Source organism: Pezoporus wallicus, unplaced genomic scaffold (assembly GCF_028554395.1).
Source record: "Pezoporus wallicus isolate ANWC-B61680 ecotype Strahan unplaced genomic scaffold, APGP_CSIRO_Pwel_v1 contig_227, whole genome shotgun sequence".
In the NCBI taxonomy this organism is placed as follows: domain Eukaryota; kingdom Metazoa; phylum Chordata; class Aves; order Psittaciformes; family Psittacidae; genus Pezoporus; species Pezoporus wallicus.
In genome coordinates, this window is record NW_026635704.1 from 9,920,001 (window position 1) to 9,940,299 (window position 20,299).

A 20,299-nucleotide genomic window follows, 5' to 3' on the forward strand; every position below is an offset into this window, starting at 1 on the left:
TTTTGAGTTTACAGATACAATAAATCTCCAAGCATTTAGATTTGTATAAAATAAAACATATAGACCGATATGGTACTTATATATATATATTTAATATAGGGAACCTATTGTTTTTTAAAAAATTGAGATAATTTTGAGATTTTAAGTATTTTCAAAAAAGCCCTGTGCATGAAAATAGAATCCAGATGAATTTAAAAATTATGTGAGTATTTACTGGGTCTGGCTGAAAAGCAGACGCTGCCTCCATGCTCACTCCCCATCTTTCACAGTACTTTAATATGAATTTTGACAAATAGATACAGAATTGACCACAAAAAAAAAGTGAAATAAGGATAGAGTGAATGTTAACATAAAAAAAAAAAAAGCTGGGCTTTATCCCGATTTCAGTTGCTTTGTCATGAGCATTTGCTCACACTTCATCATAATCACTTACTTGGTAGCTCATTGTGTTGGTGTAAGCGGGATAAGAATCAGTCCCACTACTTTCCCTTTTGATTAAAAGGAGGAACTGTTAAAATGGGATAATGGCTACATTTGTCATGCCCTCAGCAAATGCAGATTGTTTGGTCTTTTCACTAACATTATTATGCAGCACAAAGATGACCCTTTTTCTGATTTAAGATGTAGCTAGAGCAATCCAAGCACAGCCAAATTGATGAAGGCAATCTTGCTCTATTTCTAGTTTTCCAACATTTCTTTATTACATGTTACAGAACACTTTAGCATAATATCTCAGAGGTCTTGAGATACAGAAGATGGAGAAATAATGTTGAAAAGCAATTCTTCACATTCAGCTTTCACCACATCAAGTGCAAATGGTGAACTTAAACATGAAAATACAATTTGCTCCTTCAAAAGTCTACATCCTTATCTCCTTATCTTGTGCAAAGAACACACATTCATTTCCAGTGCCTCAAGGTAAAGACTAAGGCATCTGTCACAAGAACAGTGAACAACTGAAGGATTTGGAAGCAATCTTTTCATAATGTTCCTTTGGAAGAGAAGCGGGGTTACTCAAAATTCATAGAGATTATTAGGTTTACATCCACACAGCAGACATGGTACCATATTATTTCCCATCAACAGTATTCTCACCTGCTGAGAATCTTTCCTTGGCTCAAGACAGCCATTTATTATAAGGCATTAGCACTCTACTTCACAAACCAAAGTTATCCCCCATCAGTGAACTGGGCAAACCTGTAATAGGCACACTCAGCTCAGGAGGACTGTGTTTACCTACCTGTCGAGCCCTTCATTTTGGTGATTTAATAGGCAAGAGATTTCTTACTTCAGCAGATTTGTTCTATATTATCAAGTTAGGTATTTCTGGATAAATGTGTGGGTGTTTTAAGAGACTCATAGGGCTCCCCAGAGCTCTGCAGTATCAGTGGAGTATGCACTGACAGCAGGGACTCTTTACGAGAAGAAAAGCTGATTGGCTGCAAAGCTTTCCTGTTGATGAATCCAACTTTTCACCAGGTCTAAACTAAGCCTGTGGCTTTTGTGGGTTTTTTGTCTTCTTAGCCTTCTTTGAGGCCTGCAGAAAGTTATGAAATAGATTTTTCTAGTCCTCCCAAGAGCAAGGCCAGGTTCAAATCTTGACCTCAGAAACAAAGCAGTCCTCAAAACTCAGTCTTCTCTGCCCAACATAAAGCAAACTACAACATGCAACATAAGGCAATATTAAGAGTGAGAAATGACAAGCAGTGTATCAGTATTGAGAAGAAATAATAAAACTCAGCCATATTAAAAATTCCAGCTACAACAGTACTGAACAATACAATTTTGGCTCCGCTATAGTCTTCATTACCAAGGGTGGAAGCACAATATCTGTCTGTAAAGAGTGCTTAGTTGGAAGGAAGATTTCAATTTCAAGTCAACAAAATTCTTTATTGCAAGGCATTATATACTTGTAGATCTTTTGGTCATATTATTCTGTAACTATTCTGGCATATAGTTAGGTAGTATAATGTACAGCTACATGCAGACTCTCCCAACAAGACATACTAATGAAAATACAAAATAACCTTTACAGGACTGAATCTCCTCTCAACAACATTAATGTAAATCAGCTCAGTCAACTGGGGGACACTGATGTGAAACTCAAAGAGGAAAGAACGGGGCTCTGGTGCTTGTAACAGGCTGCCCAAGTATGTTTTAGAAATGTGAAGGCTGATAAACTCTGGGTTCAGGAGCTTGGAAGACCACAAAGTTGTAAAAATGATACATCTTGTTTTTCATGGTGAAATAGCAAAATATGGCCCCAGAATACATAAATACTGAAGTGGGCGGCACTACCAAAAGCATCAACACTTTAATACAAGTAAGAAACCAGATTCTTATCAAAGACCTCAGAATTGGAATGGCCAGGTCCCATTAGCATGAGTGACAGTGGTGTTTGTGCAAATCCCATGTATGCTGATGGAATATGGACCCTGAAATCTCTGTGACCTTGACGTGCAATATTTATATCTACACCTTTAGCCTCTTTCACATAATGAGATGCAATCTTTTAGCTTTATGTACTTCGCCAGGCATTCAATTAGAAAAAGCAAATTTGGGGGGGGGGGGGCAGGGGAAGAATGCTAAGCTATCTAGACAGAAGGTAGTGAATCAAAAATTGCAAAACTTCAGCTTTCAAAAATAGCCTAAGTGACCTCTTACAATACTCTGACCACTCCATCACAAGCAGGAGGCAACCCCTGTGAAGAGCGAATTCTGGCAAAGTTCTCTCTTCACAGATGATGCACAGCTTAAGCTATAATGAGTTTTTGGGTTACAAATGCTGAACACATTAATATTCCTTGATGATAATTATCACAGTATAAGCACCTTTCCCAATGTGAGTAGCATAAAGCAACTGAAGCAGCATTTTTACTACATTTGAAACAAGCTGGAAAATGGGATTTTCTACTCTCGTAACCTGAGGTCAACATACATCAAGCTATGCATATTAAGTATGCCTACCCTATATAACTATATAGACTTTCCAATATACTCACACACAAGCAGGCAATTAACACCCTAATTTTTTGAATACTTAAACAAATACACCATACATATGAACACGATTTCCTAAGCAAAATATATCCAACATTTTAAATAGGATTCAAATAATTTGTAAACAGGCTACGTTCCTATTTCTTTGAAAGTGAGTTATTTTTGTACAGTATAAAAAACCAACCAGGCAGCTATTAGCTGATTAACCGTTGATACAAATTGAAAATTAGAAAAAAACCCCAAACAGATATTGACCCAAAATGAAAACAAAATTTACAGAAAAATACTGCCTTCCACCTTCATGCCTTAAACTAACCACTACATGCAACACTGTGTGGCATATACCACTATGTGATCCTTTCCACTACCACAGCAATCCTTTTCTGTTTTATGAACACCTGAAAATATAGTTCTTCAGTGGGCCCAAATTCTTGCACACAGCTCACACACTAAGCAATAAGTAGGAGGACTGGAGACATCCCCAGGAAACAGAGGAGTGGGATACTCAATCCAGGCAGCTGAGCACCTGCAAGGCTGTTGGCTACCTGTCTCTGCATTCTGGAGACTGCAGCCCTGCTGTGCTGCCTCTGTATGGGGCAGGAATGTACTCATCCAGGCAGCAGAGACAAAACCACTGATATAATAGCCAGACAGGCTCACCCAGCCTTTGTAGCCTAGTCTTAAACATGAACAGGGGCAAAAAGGGGTGTGCATCATGCATAGCACCTAAAATCTGTGAGTTACCCCAAGAAACAGGACATGCAGAGCTCAAATTCTGTCTGAAGATAACACGGGATACGCTTCCTAAAATGGTAAAAATGGGCTTGGCTGTATTTTAAGTGCAAGCCATTTAATTATTTTACAAGTACTTACTGAGGATTAATTAGCATACAACAAGGATCTGAAACATGCAGACGTTTGTCAAAGAAGACAGGGTTTCTAATGATTTATTATTGTTTGATTAGCAGCATCATGCAGCAACTATGTTATTAAATCTCTATTTTGCAGACTACAGAACCTAAAAGTGTTAGCTAGTGATGAACTGTTACCCTCAAAAGAGGGTAACACCTGGATCTTTGTTTTTCTCTCACCCCCAACTCAGAAAATGCTCATTGTTACAAATGATGTTACGATAAGGAGCCTTTGAAATAATCACACTGTGTGTTGCAGGGTTTTTACCAAATGCTATAATGCTGGTTTAATATTCCGTGCAAATAAACTCACTGCAGCTTTCTTCTGATAAAATGGGAGTCAGTTTGAACTCATAATCTGAAAAATGGGAATCAATTCTTGTGTTCTGTGGGTGTGAAATCTGCTGAATGTATTTATGCCATGTTGTCCTGCACTTCCTTTAAGAAATATGCCATGCTATAACCATTGCAAGAGCTAAAGCATAATTTTTACTTATGTGCTGCAAAATGTCTCAAAATCCCACTTGGATATATGGCAAGGTTTTGAGGGAACCTTTGCTAAATATTTAACTGCACTATTGGCTTATTAAATACTGTAACGTGAAAGCCATGAAAGGATAATATAAAGCACATGACTTTTTTTTTTTTCCCTTCACATTGGTGCTCACTTTGAACACTGTACAAGCCCATTCATCAGAAGAACTGATGCATTCTAAGAAGTATTCCTTCTTATCAGACAAATGTAGCAATGGCATCTTGCTATCATACAAATGATTAAATCCCTCCTTGGGTAACTGTGCAAGATTGGTTCCTCTGCCGTTAGAATGCCCTCTCCATCCTCCCACTAAAATATCTGAAAAGATCATGCCTGAAAATTAGAAGTGATATAGTGAAATCAGGATGACACAAGATACATTGCTTCTATGAAAGGCAAACCTAGGGGAAAAAGAAGTTGGGTACAGAACATGCAGCTTTGGTTTATCATACAGAGAAACTGCATGGCTGACCATTTTACAGGTAGAAAATTGAATCCATTTCTCTGGACATCACAATGCATTTGACAGCTACATAATACAGTGACAGTCACTTTAAAAATGCAGAAGTAAGACTGAAAATATTCTATGAAAATAAGGACTTCCACTGAAACAAAATCAAAGTAACTTGGCTCACAACAACAGAGATGTGTTTCAGTAGGAAACACTGAAAACAAATTTAAATCCACTATGAAATATATTAATATAAACTAAGAAAAAAAAATCTCTTGGCATGGAATTGCCTGCAGAGTGTGCATTCATTCTGTAAACACTGTAACAATGATTATCTGTCCTTCCAGCTCTCAGTGGAGACTCCTGCTTTTGAAAATGTCTTGTGGTGACTTACTAAATTCAGGCTATTTCAATTAGTATTACTGCACATTAAAAATTAATTGTATTAAAGAGTGGATTAAGGTTTAAATTTCAATTCTGCAGTGTGTGTGCTAGAAATGACAGCTAAAAATCAATGCTCTCTGGCCCATAATCGGAAGTTTGTACGACCAAATAGTGTGGAACTGGCGTCAGTTTTAAAAGAATTGATAGTTCAATTCAAGGTATGTCAGCTCTAATTCCTGACTTAAATGGGAATGCTACATGGCCACAGTATTAAGCTAAAAAGAAACTGAAAAAAAAAAAAAAAAAAGCTGCCTTGCAATGAAAAAAATGTGTCATCTTCACAAAGATGGAAAAAATCCAAATTACAGCTCAAAATTCACGTTTGGTATCACAGAGGGAAAAAAGATGTTTTAATGGGATGATAACTTCATTATGGAAGACATATTTTTTTCCCTGCATTTGGAACATGTTAAAATACCACATGGAATTGCAATTTAGGTCCCAGTCTTACAAACACTTGAGAACATATATAGCCTTATTCCAGCATAAAAGGAAAACTGTAGCATCTATTCATGTGAATAAAATCAGGTGCATATTTATATGTTTTCAGGATCAGACATTTTCATTACAATTCCTAATGCAAGGTGCATGCAAATCCATTTCAAACTTACTGTGTGTGACAGACCCAGATGCAGGTACACAAATGAACTGGAGGACCCTGTGACACTCTTGCTTTGGGACATTTCTCTTCGTGCAAACAATCCCAGCAAGGACAGCACCAAAGAACATGGCCACTAGAGCTGCAAGCCAACACACCTGGGAGACCTGATTCTGTGCAAGTCATGCAACAGAGCTGTAGTTCCTACTTCCACCCCATAGCAGAGCACCAGTGGGGATGCTGAGTTCCAGAAGTGCACTGGGAGGGGTGACAGGAATGCTGCTATCAATCATACAAAATGCGTAGGGTGATCAGACGTCAGGCTACTGTGACAAGGGTATAAGGGAGCAGGGAGTAACTCTTGGTACCTCCAGTAAATATGGCAGTAAATGGTCTCCTGAGCTGCCCTGTTGTTGCAGAACACAGGACATTTATTTGGCCCACACACACACGAAATCAATTATTACCTTTCACTTTATTGTCTAGCAATCAGTTAAAACTTGCCTTCCTGGATGAAGGCTGCTTCATGTACAACTAAGGCAGACTACTGCACTTTAACCTAGCTGAAACTTGTATTTAGACATTCGCCCTGTAAGTCAGAAAGATTTTGTAAAAGAAAATGTCTTTATTAAAATATTTGTATCTTCACAACAATATTTTTTATTACTTGGGTGAAACTGAATTTTGCTGAAGGTTCCTTGAGATCATGGCACTGGATGATAAACTAACATCATGGCTATAATTCTTCCTTTCAATGTGAACGCAGTGCCAAAAGGAAAGGAAACAGCTCAAACAAAATCATTTTTGCAGTCTTCTGTATTGTAAAATGCATGGGGAATAGCAAGAAGGGAAAAAGCATGCTCCACTTGTTATAAATCTAGTATTGTTCTTGTCTGAAAATGGTTAGCACCGTGCCTGTCACTTCTATCAGCCACAAACTAATTTTTTTAAGAGCAAATCATGAAGAACACTGCAAGTCTACAGAAGAGACCAAGCTGGCATCACTAAAGCATTGCAAAGCCACCCAGGATGCCAGAGCCTGGAATTGAACAGTCATTGGTGTGTACCTAAGAGACAAGTTGATGTCCAAAATGTTTTTAAAGATCCCCTGTGCTGCATGGATGTCCAACAGCAAGTTTGGCATCAAGAGAGTAAAAAAGATGGGTTGTAATAATAACAATAAAAAAATAATCTGGTGCGAATAGACCCCAAGGTGTAGTAGTCATCCCCATGCAACAATCACCCTTCACTGCAATTTAGTGATGTTGCTTCATTACAATACAGCATACAAAAGGGGCAATATTAAGGCATCCTATTTAAAGCTACAGGATCTGTGGTGCCAACTATAGCTGGTACTGAATCAGGACTATAGATTAAAAAATAAAGCAATTTCAGGAGAGAATACTGAAAAATGAGCACTCTCCTGAAGGTGCACATGTGTGTCATTTCTATAAGCCTTAGCCGAACGCCACAAAAGACTACCAATATATTTTATAGCGTGAACCCACAAATTCATTTCAAAGCACAGCAATAATTAGTTGCAAAAGTAACAACAGCCAAGAAAGACAAAGAAATATAACTGGTTTAGGCAAGGGAGAAAATAAATGTTTTCATGAGATAGCAGAATACACAGAAATTGAGAAAGAGATATGCACAGGGTACAGGATCCACAGAGTAGATGGACCTTAAAGTAACTTTCAGAACTGCAGTGACAAAGGACAATTCTGAAGAGCAATAAGCCACTGCTATTGTCTCATGGAAGCCATCACAATTTCTGTTAACTCTCTGTTAACTGGTTCTGACTGAAAATGAAGGACAATTTTTTTTATGGGTAGAAAGAAGGTGATGTCAAGAATAGAAATCAGTGGGAGCACATCTGTAAAAAATGATGATATGGTAAAAGGGAGGAACAACGTTTTTAGGGAAATAGATACGGAACACGAACCAAATTTGGGAGCTCTAGGGCAAGCAGCAGAATTCCCTATTATCCAAGAGATAATAAAAAACACAAAGAATTTAATAGTTTGCAATTTACTGCATTACAGTACTTTCCTTCTTAACGTACATTAACAAATTTGTCTTGGAAAATCTCTGCGGGTAAGCACTGTCTCCATTTCCCATTCCAATGATTTGTTCTAGGCTAGTGAAGAAGTCATTGGTAATGCTGGAACCACCACAAACTTGTACCCACTCTGACTCCTGTTTCAACATTTTGAAACAGAAATTGTCTTTGTAGTCTGTTAAGCAAAGACTTGAAAACAAGACTTACTTTGAAAAAAGGAGTTCCCCTGCCAAACAAGAAAGGAGAACACCATAAAGCAAAGAGAGAAAGAGAGAGTGAGACTCCGCAATGCCATGAAGAATCTAAACACATTCTGTGGGAGATAAATGGCATAGAAGAAATCAGAGTCAAAGAGCTTTCCAAATATGCTTTTTAAGGAGATGAATGGGAAGGATACATATAAGAAAAATGGGCAGCTAAAGTGTGTTGAGAGTGTTTCTCTTGTCAGAGAAGAGAACAACCTCTACTGAAGCTTTAGGTTAGAGGAGACAAAGAAAATCACCAGCCCACAAAAAGGCTGGCCGGGATGACCCATCACAAGGGTTGAAGGAGATGCATATGCAGCACAAAAGCGGCAGGTGGTGTAAAATACGATAACCTAGGTGACATATCATAGAAATTAGAGTCCTATTTTCTGTCACCTGACTTATTCCCATGCACCACCATGAAGGATTTTTCCTGGTGGTACAATTCCAGTCTACCGCTAGGCATACTCCATCACTGGTGCAAATGCAGCGGCAGGTAAAAGTAGAAAACTTTTTCATTATTAAGAAGTATCTTTCAGGTTAAGTTTTCTAGATTAGCTCTCTGCCCAAGCCTATTTATTTTGTTTTTCACCTATTTAATTTTATTTTGGTTTTATTTTAGCCTTCTTTTTCTAAACTTAGCTATATTTTTAATCAAAAAAGTTTAAAAATACCATCCCTGTTAAGTCTGACTTGAAGAATCACAGCACACAAGAAGTAATGTGGGTTAAAAGTTCAAATTTGGCAAGGAAATGTCACTCAGCTGAAGAGAAGAGTATTTAACTGTGCTGGTGAAAATCGGGTTTGATTTGATCATGTTATGACAGTTTGCAAATCACACTTTGCACTAAGTGATATTTGGGTTATGGCTTTTAACCAAACTTTGAAGCAAATGGAAGGCTGTGTTGCCTCTGAATGCCTAATTGAATGAGGTAGTAAACATCAACATCTCCCAAGTTGTTCAATGAATTACACACTGCTCTGTAGAAGTCTCATCTGGGGAACTTGGGGGTGGGGGTGGTGGGATTTCTTTGCAGTTATCTAATGTCTTGGCACTTGCATAGGTGTGCAATGAAAAGCAATGAAGCCAGAAGCACAGTGGATTCATTGTGAAGGTTGCCTGTGAGAGAGTTGGGAGAAAGGGTACCTACCCAAACAGCTAGATATTAAGAATATACTGCTGAGGTCCTGAACTACAACACTCCAATAAAGTGCTGTGTGAGAGAAAATTCAAATTGTATGGCTAGGCACTGGAAAAAGAATTCAAAACAGCATGTTACAGGCATATCCTTAACTCTGGTTGCTGTACATGTGTTTTAGGATTGCTTTTGATTATACAAATATACTGTTCCTTGTATCATTCACTCTTATCCAAACATGAGACTCATACCTTTCACTATAAACACAGTGAATGAGGCAGTGTTTTGAAATAAGCTTTGTCCAACACGCTATGAATACCATATTCTGTAAAGTCTCTTGGATAAGTACCACACACATAGGATTATATTCATGTAATAAAAATAATGTGTAATGTGGCTTTGCACCTTTGAGCAGGTCTCCTTCACTCTGCCCACTGCTTCATTTCCTTGGGGGCTTTTCCTAATGCCCTGAATTGCACAATGTATTCAAACAGCAGCTAGTTAAGAAAAATATGCCAAAAAAGAATGTTTCTTCTTCCTTTCTCCCTATACATTGAATTTACCTATATAATTACGCTAGTTTAAGGCCACATGACAGAATTACTCAGTTCTGCCCCACTAATATGTTGGTCCCATGATTTTACTTGCATGTTTCACTGAGGACATATAATAATTTTCACAGGCAAGGATCCTGATATTGAGCTTAAAGGGCTTGATATTTTTGTGCACAGAAAATTTTAATTTGGCAATATTTACATTTCATATTTATCAATTAATTTTTATCTTTTTTATTTTATTTCACAGGTATTTTTATCTGGTTTGCTCATCCCTGAAGAAGCTGTCTTGCATGCTGAAGGACATGACAGCTAGGCTGTTCAGCTTATACACCTGTGAGTGTAAGAGGGTGCATTCAATCACAAAACAGCTTGTATTTTAAACAGGTATCACAATTTTACTTTACTATTGGTTTTCCACTGGCTCCACTTAAAAAAAGTAACTCTGCATGTGGAAAAAGGTGTGCAGAAGTATCTTCTGACCATACCTGGTCTACGAGGCATGCAAAAGCGAGAATTTTTACCTATGTACAATTCTAAGCTTCCATAAAGGCTGAATTGAAAGCACCGCTTACTGAAAGTGCGGTGGCAGCTCGACCACTGTGCTGAGGAGACAGAAGGAGTTACTTTCCTCAGTAAGGATCATTGAGTGTGTCACTGGTTAATTCCTGTTCTATGCTCATTAGCATTACTCTCAAGTTTCTGGTTATCATATCCGAAATATTAAGACATAATAAGTACGAAGGTGCAGATAATTGGATATTAACCAGAACATACTTGACTGGGCAGGAGGTAGGGCCTTGCTTAAACTAATCCTGAAATGTATTAATCACCAATTAATGAATGGGTTTCAAATTCATTTTCTATTATAGAACACCTCTGAGTATATAAGCTTTTTCTAATAAAATGAGTTGGAATAACAGAATAAGAAACACTCCAATTTGAGGCTGGTTTGAATTAATTCCCTATAGCTTGTTGTTAGGTTCATTGAAAACAATAATCCTGATATGAGTGACTTTATATATATATATGTATATATAATATATCTGTAATAGAATCATAGAATCATAGAATAGTTACAGGCTCTATTTGCATGTGCAAATGGTCATACAGAGGCCAAATTCAGAACAGAGCTCATTCACCAGGGAACTGCTATAGAACTATCTATTTCTTAAGAGCAAACATAGCTCTTTAACACAAGTGCCATAAGACCTGCATCAGTTTCATGTGGATGTTGCCAATTAATGATTTTCACTGTGAAGACAGGTATACGTGTACGCCAGCTTCTGTAAATAAAAACAAAATTCAAACACCTCCTCTCTCCAGCCTGGGCCAAAATGTCCACACCAGTTCACTCTGGTGACCTGGGCTCTTAAAGGGTGGAAGAAGTATGGTGGGAGAGTAAATATACCAAGATTATGAAATCCAGTTAGGAAGCCTGGTGGGATACAAGGAGGGTGAGGGAGGGTGTTGTTAAGCTCAGAAGCCCCAGCTTTGAACACCTTGGCTGGTTTTGCATTAAGCTTGCACGCTTAACCAGTGTTACCAACTAGCTTGACATAATTGTACTTTCCTCAGCTAAGAAGCTAACTGGCTGTGTGTAGTTAATCTCTAAATGCTGGAAGTTTTTGCTAACTGGGCACATTTAAAATCCAAATAGAAATGCAAAAACCAGAAACAAAATCTCAGGTTTTTACATTTATTTATTTACTTACTTAAATTTAATATTCTTGCATGTCCAGGATAATTTTTAAATGATACTTTAGCAATTTTATTACTCAAAATGGGTGCTCATTACTGCACCAGAAAAAAAGCCCACTAAAGATCCTTATTGTTACTAATGAAGAAAATTGTAACAGACATGGTTGAAGTACTATTATTCCCCTTTCTCTCTTCTTCCTGTTCTCAGTGTTATTTACATTGATGTGAATTGCAAGTAAACCAATATTATCCATCTCTCTGTTTTTTCCTTAATTTGTTGACTTTAATTTTAGTATGTCTTAAATAAGCGCTTACTGAAGATGAAGTAAGATATGCAAGCAAGTAGTCCTTTTATCAACAATTTTGCCACAGAAATACACAAACATTTCAATGGCTCTTCATTAGCAAACAAATCAACAAGTGATATTTTAATGCATGACTTTATTCCATCTCTGTGGGGACCGTAGTTGAGAGTGTGATGTACAGTACAGAGAAAGGAATCATCAGCCACAGTGTCCCAGGGCTCTATCCATTGAGGACTTCTCAGCCTCTGCTTAAAGAGTGCATTTAATTGACTGATAGACAGTAGCTTCTTTGTTCACAGAAGACAGCGAAGTAATGGCAGCTTGAAAATCGTACCATCTACAGGATCTCCTGAGACTAGTAACAGGGGGATATGTGTCAGGAATAAATAAATAATCTAATTATTAAGCCACTTCCTGTCAAGTTAACTCCAATTTGTTGGCTTTTGAAGGCAACAAAACGAGGCATTTTTCCTCATTATGCTTCTCTTTTTATACCACTGGTAATCACAGGCGGATTAAAGGGTGCCTGATTGGTTTTTTTGTCAAGGAACTGAGAAGCAGCCAACAGTACAGAAAAACAGAGTTGGGGTTAGAAGAAATTTCATGCTTGTCTCCTTTCCAGCTCCCTAACAGCCCACATTGCTGCCCCATACAGTGCTGCCAGCTGTACAGCAAATGTGTACCCCTCCAACGGCGGCCTACCAGGCCACAGGCTCCATCCTGAGAGCTGTGAGATACCTTGCAATCTTGGCAGGTAGCTACTGCTGTCATAGGCATAATTCTAAAGGTGACCTACGAAACCCCGTCAGCTCACCAAATGCAACAATATGAGCAGCTGAAGTTCGACACCCACTCTCCATATTGGCTTCTTTTGTTTCGCTTCCTGCGTGTACACCGCAGGGAGAAACCTCGGGATGCACTCCGTCAAAGAACCGGAGGTTTCTCTGCTTGGAACAGGGATGATTTAGAAAAGCAGTGATGAGGCTACCCTCTGTGCTGACAGTTAAACACAGCCGAAGGAATGCGCTAAGGTTCCTGATAAAGCCTGCAATACAAATGGTCAGCAACAAAGAACAAAAGGGAAGGCTGACACTGTGCCATTAATTCAGCCCGTGGTGCCTAAGTATTAACATGCACGGTATATCACTGCAGTGGCTCGGAGGAGAATGTTACAGCAGGTAATGGGAGAGGAACAACTTCCGTACTGCCTGACATTACCTTTCGAGAGCATCCCCTTCATCAAGCGCTGTTCACACCACAGGCTTTTCTGCAGGAAAAAATCTAAAGCTTCCGTGTGCTTTGCTTCATTTCTTTACAAATCAGCTCCAGCCTGAATTGTGGACATTTTTCAAATGCTACTTTTAGTAGTATTAGCATTACCATTATTACTACTAACAGTATTATTTAATAATAAGGCAATTTAATTCTATTTTACCAGAATTTTTTAAATCCAAGGTGCCTTCCCTTCCCCCCCAGAAGGGTTCATATACGTCTGCATACTATGTCCTGACTGAACCATTCGTGATTTTAAAAGCCCAGACTTAAAGCTGTCTCAAAAAGCAAGCAGCCGTCCCTCCTTCAACCCCCTGAAATGCAGCCCCAGCTCCATGCAGGGCAACTTCATTGGGTGACAGCAGGCACCCTGGGGCGCGGGGGGATAGCAAGGTACCTGTAACCCAAATGAATAGGTGACACACCTAACCTGAAGCCCAGTGCATGGTGCTGCTCCAGCACGTTTACAGCTGCCTTTGCTGTTTCCGAATACATCTTGAATTTTTTGTTAAATTGCGCAGATAATTAAAGCCTCTTCATATTTACAGTCTGCTTCATTGGTACCATGAATTCTGTTTTCAGTTACTGTCTGCAAATTCCCTCTCTGCCCAATTTCATACTAAGCAATAACACTTCATTTTACATAAGTTTTATCTGATGTCCCCATACAGAGCTGCCAGCTGTACAGCAAATGTGCAGCCCTCAAACTGAGGCCTACTAGGCCAGAGGCTCCATCCTGAGATCTGTAAGGCACCTTGCTGTCATTGGCAAGCGTTCCCAGCTATCGCTGCTACCATCGCTCCACACTACACACAACTTAAAATCATCTGATTATTAGAATTTGTGGTCCACACTCCATTTTATCCTTTATTTAATCTATCCCCAGATCACACATTTGTTTAAATGTTTTGGCTGGTTTACAAATCATGCAGCCATCTGCACAGTAGGTGTGACACCATTTTTTAGACAAAAGTTACATTACAAAACAACAAAGATAAAGTCATTTGAAATGCTTTGGTGTTTGTTATTCTGCCTGGTTTGCTTGGACCAACTCTAAGAAATAAATAGAATTATCTGTGTAAATCGATGAACATCTATGAAAAACAACACCCAGCAGAACACAGAGCTTGCTCCATTACCTACGTTAATATCATGACAGCTGAGGAGAGATGACCTGGCCCACTTCTCATCTCTCCTGTACAGATGGCTATTAAAGAGAAAGTATCCCTTTTGTATGGTCCATGCAGAAACCCTTTATGGGCTTTTCAAATAAGCCAGCATTGCCCACAGGAGAGTAGCTTCCTGTTAGTATTAAACAGCCCAGATTTCGCCTCTTTTGTAACCCAGCTCCTCACGAAATAAACCTACGTTTTCTCAGATTTCACTCCAAATGCTTGTTTTCCTGGGTATCTCAATTACATCTCCTCCTTTTACAGACAATGTAACCAAGTATCCCCTAACTTTTAGACAACTTCTTGACAGCTCCAACTGTAAATAGGAGATTCCCAAGTATCCAGAAGATCTCCCAGTGCTAAGAGGGTATGATCTGTCCTTCAGTATAAATCGACGGTTTCTATTCCTTACTACTCAGGAATCAGCAAAAGATGATCAACTAAAGGAAGTCTCCATTTTCTTCCTCCTCTAGTGCATAGATGCATATCTTTGGATTCGTTTTATCCAAACCTCGTGTAAGAGGAACTTCACAATGTCAGTTTTAGTATAGAGTTAATTAAACTGACGTGCTGAAGACTTATTACTTGAGGTCAACATACTGCAACAAGTCTTAGTCACCCAGCACAGTTTTCCATGTAAGTGAAAGGAAAATCATGGCGTTTAATGACCTGATCTTAGGCAGCAGACAGGTAACAGAATCTGTGACTGCCACATGCTATTGCAACCAGCCTAAAATTTTCTTGGGCTCCAGAAAGCTGACTGAGATTTTCCTTAGTCCTAACATCAGTGTTGTGGTCCATATGTACCATATTATGCACTTCACAAATGTGAGGCAAATAAGATGATTTATTTTTATAGGTTTATTATGCATGCAGTTAATACATGCATAATGCAAACATGCATATCCACACAACACATAAGCATATATATATATTATTTACTTATATCACTGTCACTGAAAATATCAAAAATCGTGAGTTGCAATAACACATGTCTTTATGTCTTCTAATGGTTACATACTACTTCTTATTGTAAAACACAGCTGTAAAATTTCAGGGAAACTGAAATGTTAGATTGCACTTTCTATATACTCTTCTTTTTAAACTACAATTGTTCCAGCATAGATTTGTTTACTTGGAATTTAATGAAGTATTTGCTGGTGTAAACTAGAATTCTTCTTGTCAACTGCAGGGTTGCTTCATCCTGTTTTCCCATTTGCTTCCTAACTTCAGTGCTTGGCATCTTTATTTCTTTCCCTTCATTTCCTCCTCCTGCTCACACCTGCTACCTCACTCAATTCTACACAACATCCTCCCCTCAAAAACAAGCTTTCCCCCTCACTACAACAGACTTTACAAAAAGTGATTTATACAGGATACTGGAAAGGTTAAAGAAAGAAAAGTCTGTTTACTTATCAGAAATGATATATTTAGGAATTGTCAAAAGTAGGGTTGCAGAAAGGTGCTGAATCCTGGCCATGACACTCTTCCCCCTTGCTCTTTGACTCTTCAGAGAGGTAGTGGTTCTTGCTACAATACTGAGGCTTGCTTTTTTCGTCAACAGAAGTAGCAGCGAACTACAAAGATTGTGGCTGTTTCCCCCTTTTATCATTCTCTTTGTCAGCCTGATCAGTCCTCAATGGTAAATGTGCTGCTCTGTTGTGCACAGCCAGCAGCTCGCAATTTGCTCACTATGTTTCATGAGACAGTTGTTTGTGGCTGTTTGGAACACATTTACCTCTTTGGGGATTTATGCGCTAGTTGCAATGCCAACCTCCATAGTGATAGAGATTTCTTTCTACTAAAATAGATAATTAGAAGCTGGTAATTATTGGTCAAGAATTATCAGAGTGAAAAAAATTAAGCTCTTCATAAATAGTTCTTGGCAATGTCATCTCTTTACATTATCTCATGCCTAACAGCACTTTACTCAGAGCACTTACAAATTTACACTACTGCTGTTGAGCCTCATAATTTTATATGGAGTAATTCCTTTTCTGAGTTAAACATGTCTACACTCCCCCAGTTCTGAGCCACTCTCCATGTACATATGTGCAAAATCCTAGGCAACTGTTACGGCAACTGTTTAGTCTATTTACACTGAACTGCATCAAATACTACAGATGTAAAAGAATCAGTGGAAGCAAAAAACAATGTTTAGCTTGTCTGCTTAAAATAACAGGGAAAATAATAGGAGGAGCAGTGCAGCTAACAGAACACAAACAATGGCAGATTCTCTTCCTTACCCTCTCAGGTCAAATGCCAGCTGTAAACTATTTGATGAAAACAAATGGATGCTAGAAAGCCTCCCTTTTCAATAGACACCATGCACCCAGAAATAGAATTTTCTCAAAGAAAGCTGCTAAAAATGCTATTTATTCCACCTGGGGGGAAAGATAAAAGAAAGAAGGTGGATGAAGAATCGCCCTTTATGCCAGCAGTTCCTAAACACATGTGAAACACACCTGGATTTACATTTCCTCCTTTCCCACCCAAAAGCTAAGAAATTGTTTTACCAACAAATTTCAATATACATACACACCAACAAACATGCTTTCCAAGCAAAAGTACATGCTTACATCTAGGTCTAAAATAATGCCTAAACAGAGGGCCTATTTAAAAAAGCTCACAGTTTGACTTTCTTTCTGTCCACTGGCATCGCTTAGCCTAAGCTTGAATCAGCGGGTAGTTTAAGCAAACACAGGCATTGCTCGACAAGCACGGTGTCTAGAAATGTGCAGACAGATCTGGCAGTCAGAACTCTTGAACTTTCACTCACTTAATGCAAGCCAGGAATTCCACTTCTTTGCCTCTTTGTCCTCATCTATTCAATGGAAAAGGCTTATTGCCCCGTCCCTTCGCAAAGATGCTGGGAAGACAAAACTGAAGGCTGCAGAACAGTTTTAAAATGGGAAATTCTAGAAGTAATGAACATGCACTTACTGAGGAAAGTTATCCCTATGATATCTTTTTAATATATAACTTGTGTAATAATTAATGTAAATTACGTTGTTGTTGAAGATACTTCAGGTTACACTTCACTGGGTCATCTGCAGATTTTATTTTCCATTAGGTGGCATAATCCCTCTTGTTGAATTGATTGAAACGTATAACAAAATCTGTAAAAACATTATATACCCTCCTAACAAAGAAGAGTAAGAGGCTTTTCAAATAGCCTCTAATCCTTCTTCCCCTGCTAAATGTCTAGTTGAGATTATATTTGATTAGACAAAAACACACACATACACACAACCTAAAAATATCTACCCTCAGTGGAGCTATTTTAGCCAACAAAGTAATTCCAGTTGCCTTATTTAAAAGTCTAAGTTTCACACTGGGGTTTTATAAATGTATGTTTGCCTCAGTGACCTTCCATAATGTAACTTCTCTCTGTGGATGTTAGCAACATGAACTCAGTTTACATCCCAGGATCATGTTCAAAAGGCACGGTAATTAGATGGGACACCATAAACTTTTCTAGGTTCCAAATGTCCAAAAAGATGGTGAGTATGAACTGTTTCCCTCAGCTGGCTGAGCATGCATCTCTATCGGTGGTTCCTATCCCCTTCTGAGTGGAGTCTGGCAGATGACTTTTCACCTTCTTGTTTGTCCCATGGCCCAACTGACTCTCCTTTTCCCCTTTCACTGAATTATGATTATGATATGGTGTCTTCAGGTAAGAGGACACCACATCCATCAATAACCGCACCACAGATTTTACTAACATTTTACTGTGAGAGGAAATAACAGTTCCTGACACTTTGTGATGATGTCTGTAAAGGCATTTATTGCCCCTATATTTGATCTAGGGATTATCACACTGTTTGGCTTTTTTAACTCCTGCCTTCCCAGATTACCTTCCCTTTCCTTTACATTTAAAGTCCTTTTTTTCTCTCTCTTTTCCCGAAGCTTTATCACTTTCCCTTCTGCAGAGGAGAAAACACACCTTGTTCTGCCCATCTCCTACTAGGAAAGCAGGACAAGAAGATACATTTTATCAGCTACATGTAGAAAAGGGGGAACCAATGTGTTTAGGAAACCATTTTTTCTTTTTTGGCAAATGGGCTGTCAATCAACAAATCGATATTCACTTAAGTGTTTCACCGAAAATATTTTTCGATTTGCATATCGATATGCATCCAGATATCTATGGGTGTATGTATACGGGTTATGTATTATATATATTTACACAAATGGGTTTGCCTGTTTTCTGTATTATACATGAATACTATAAGCCTACCTACAGACACACATAAGCTAAGACCAATTTTAAACAGCTTAATGTCACGCCTTGAACCTTTCTCTCAAGACAGAATATGGTCTTGGAAAAAGGCCTGTGAACAATGATATAAATTAAAGGGGAGGGGGAAGAATGAAACTGGAAAGATAGCTAAGGAAAAATCCAATTAGTGGTGAGAAGGCTAACAGAATCGGAGATCAGAAATTATTTTTCCCTGTGCTTTGACTGCGAGGTCACATTCAAAACTCTCCGGAACGTTGATATTCCTTTCACTCCACCCCAATACAAAATCCCCCTGCATTTGCTTAATCGAGGCTATATCATTAGGAGCTGCACTGCTAAGTCTGGCAGTGCAGATAAGAATCTTCCACTGAACACAGATTACCACAAGCATGACCGGCAAATCTCCCTGTATGTTTTGCAAGCTCCTTCTTTATTTCACTGGGAAGGTTTTACATTAAGTACATTTAAATCTGTGTCACTATGGTTATGTCATGAAGCAATATCATGCATGATTAGATACAATACAGACAAAACAATTAAATGTTTTGAAAAAGATTCTCTTTCTCATTCCACCGCATCCAGCTTTTAGAAATAAAACATAGGCAGTTAATAGCTCAGTTTAAGAAAATCTCCATCTCTGCAGATCTGCAGGCTGAAGCCAGCTAACTGGATTTGTCCTGCTTTACTGGCTCTCTCCTCCTTTCTCTCCTCCCATTCTGACCCTCTAGTAATACTCATCCAGAAAATAGAGAAAGAAAATAAAAGAGAGAAAATCTGAGTATTTTGTGAAAGAAGTGGGTTCCTATTCCGAAAACGTGGGGCACTGGTGAAGTGTGTGGTAAGCACACACACCACTCTGCTATTCCAGCATCATCCATTACCCATAGTGTCCATGTTCCCTCTCACCTCTTATACAGTGTCACTATATGTTTCATTTAAGAACATGTTGAACAGCGGATTCAAAGAAAACAGCAGAAATGGTGAGTTCTGTTGGTGGTAATAACCTACTTCTAAATTCCACGTTACTGACCCAGATTGAATACTGTGAAGCAGTTCAAATTATCTCCTCCCCAAAGACATAAAATATCAAAACTAAAGCTTAATCCAACAGGCAAATCACTTTGCTTCTTTACAAAACCAGGCTGTCATTCGCATTTATTTAATTCTATGAAAAGCATATGAAATGTTTGTGCTCTCAATGTATTAAAACCTGTTAATAAAGTACCTAGACAAATGGGCTATTAAGTTTTGGCAGGTAAATTTTACAGTGCAGCCAAATTACTAGTGCTTATGGAAGAAATCTGCATGTTACCTTCAAAGAAAAAAAAACAACGAACGTCAAAATATTTTTAAGTTAAAAAAATGAAAAAAACCAGCAAATTTTCTTCTGTTGGTTTTTTAATTACTGGCTTTTATACTATACTGTTTGGTCTGTGCTTTGTATGTTTTTCTATCATTATAGCAAGAAAAACAGTGTAAAGGAGGCAGGAGTAAAAAAATCAATGGTATCCATCCCTGTCTTGAAAAGTGAAATTTGGAAAGGAGGCTAAAAAAAATGAGACAACTCCAGCAATGTTATCTTATTAGCGGGCAAATGATGTGCTTGATAAATTTAATTGGCTGATAGAACTCTTAGTGCTATTACTGAGTGGTTACCAAATTGAAAA

The 20,299-nt window shown here is 38.4% G+C and overlaps 1 protein-coding gene across 11 annotated transcripts in view; it reads right to left on the minus strand.

The window, feature by feature from the left end:
• The window catches only part of ZNF521 (zinc finger protein 521), a 232,380-nt gene that overhangs the window by 98,329 nt on the left and 113,752 nt on the right, over positions 1 to 20,299 (minus strand). The gene's annotated exons all lie outside the window — the stretch shown is intronic.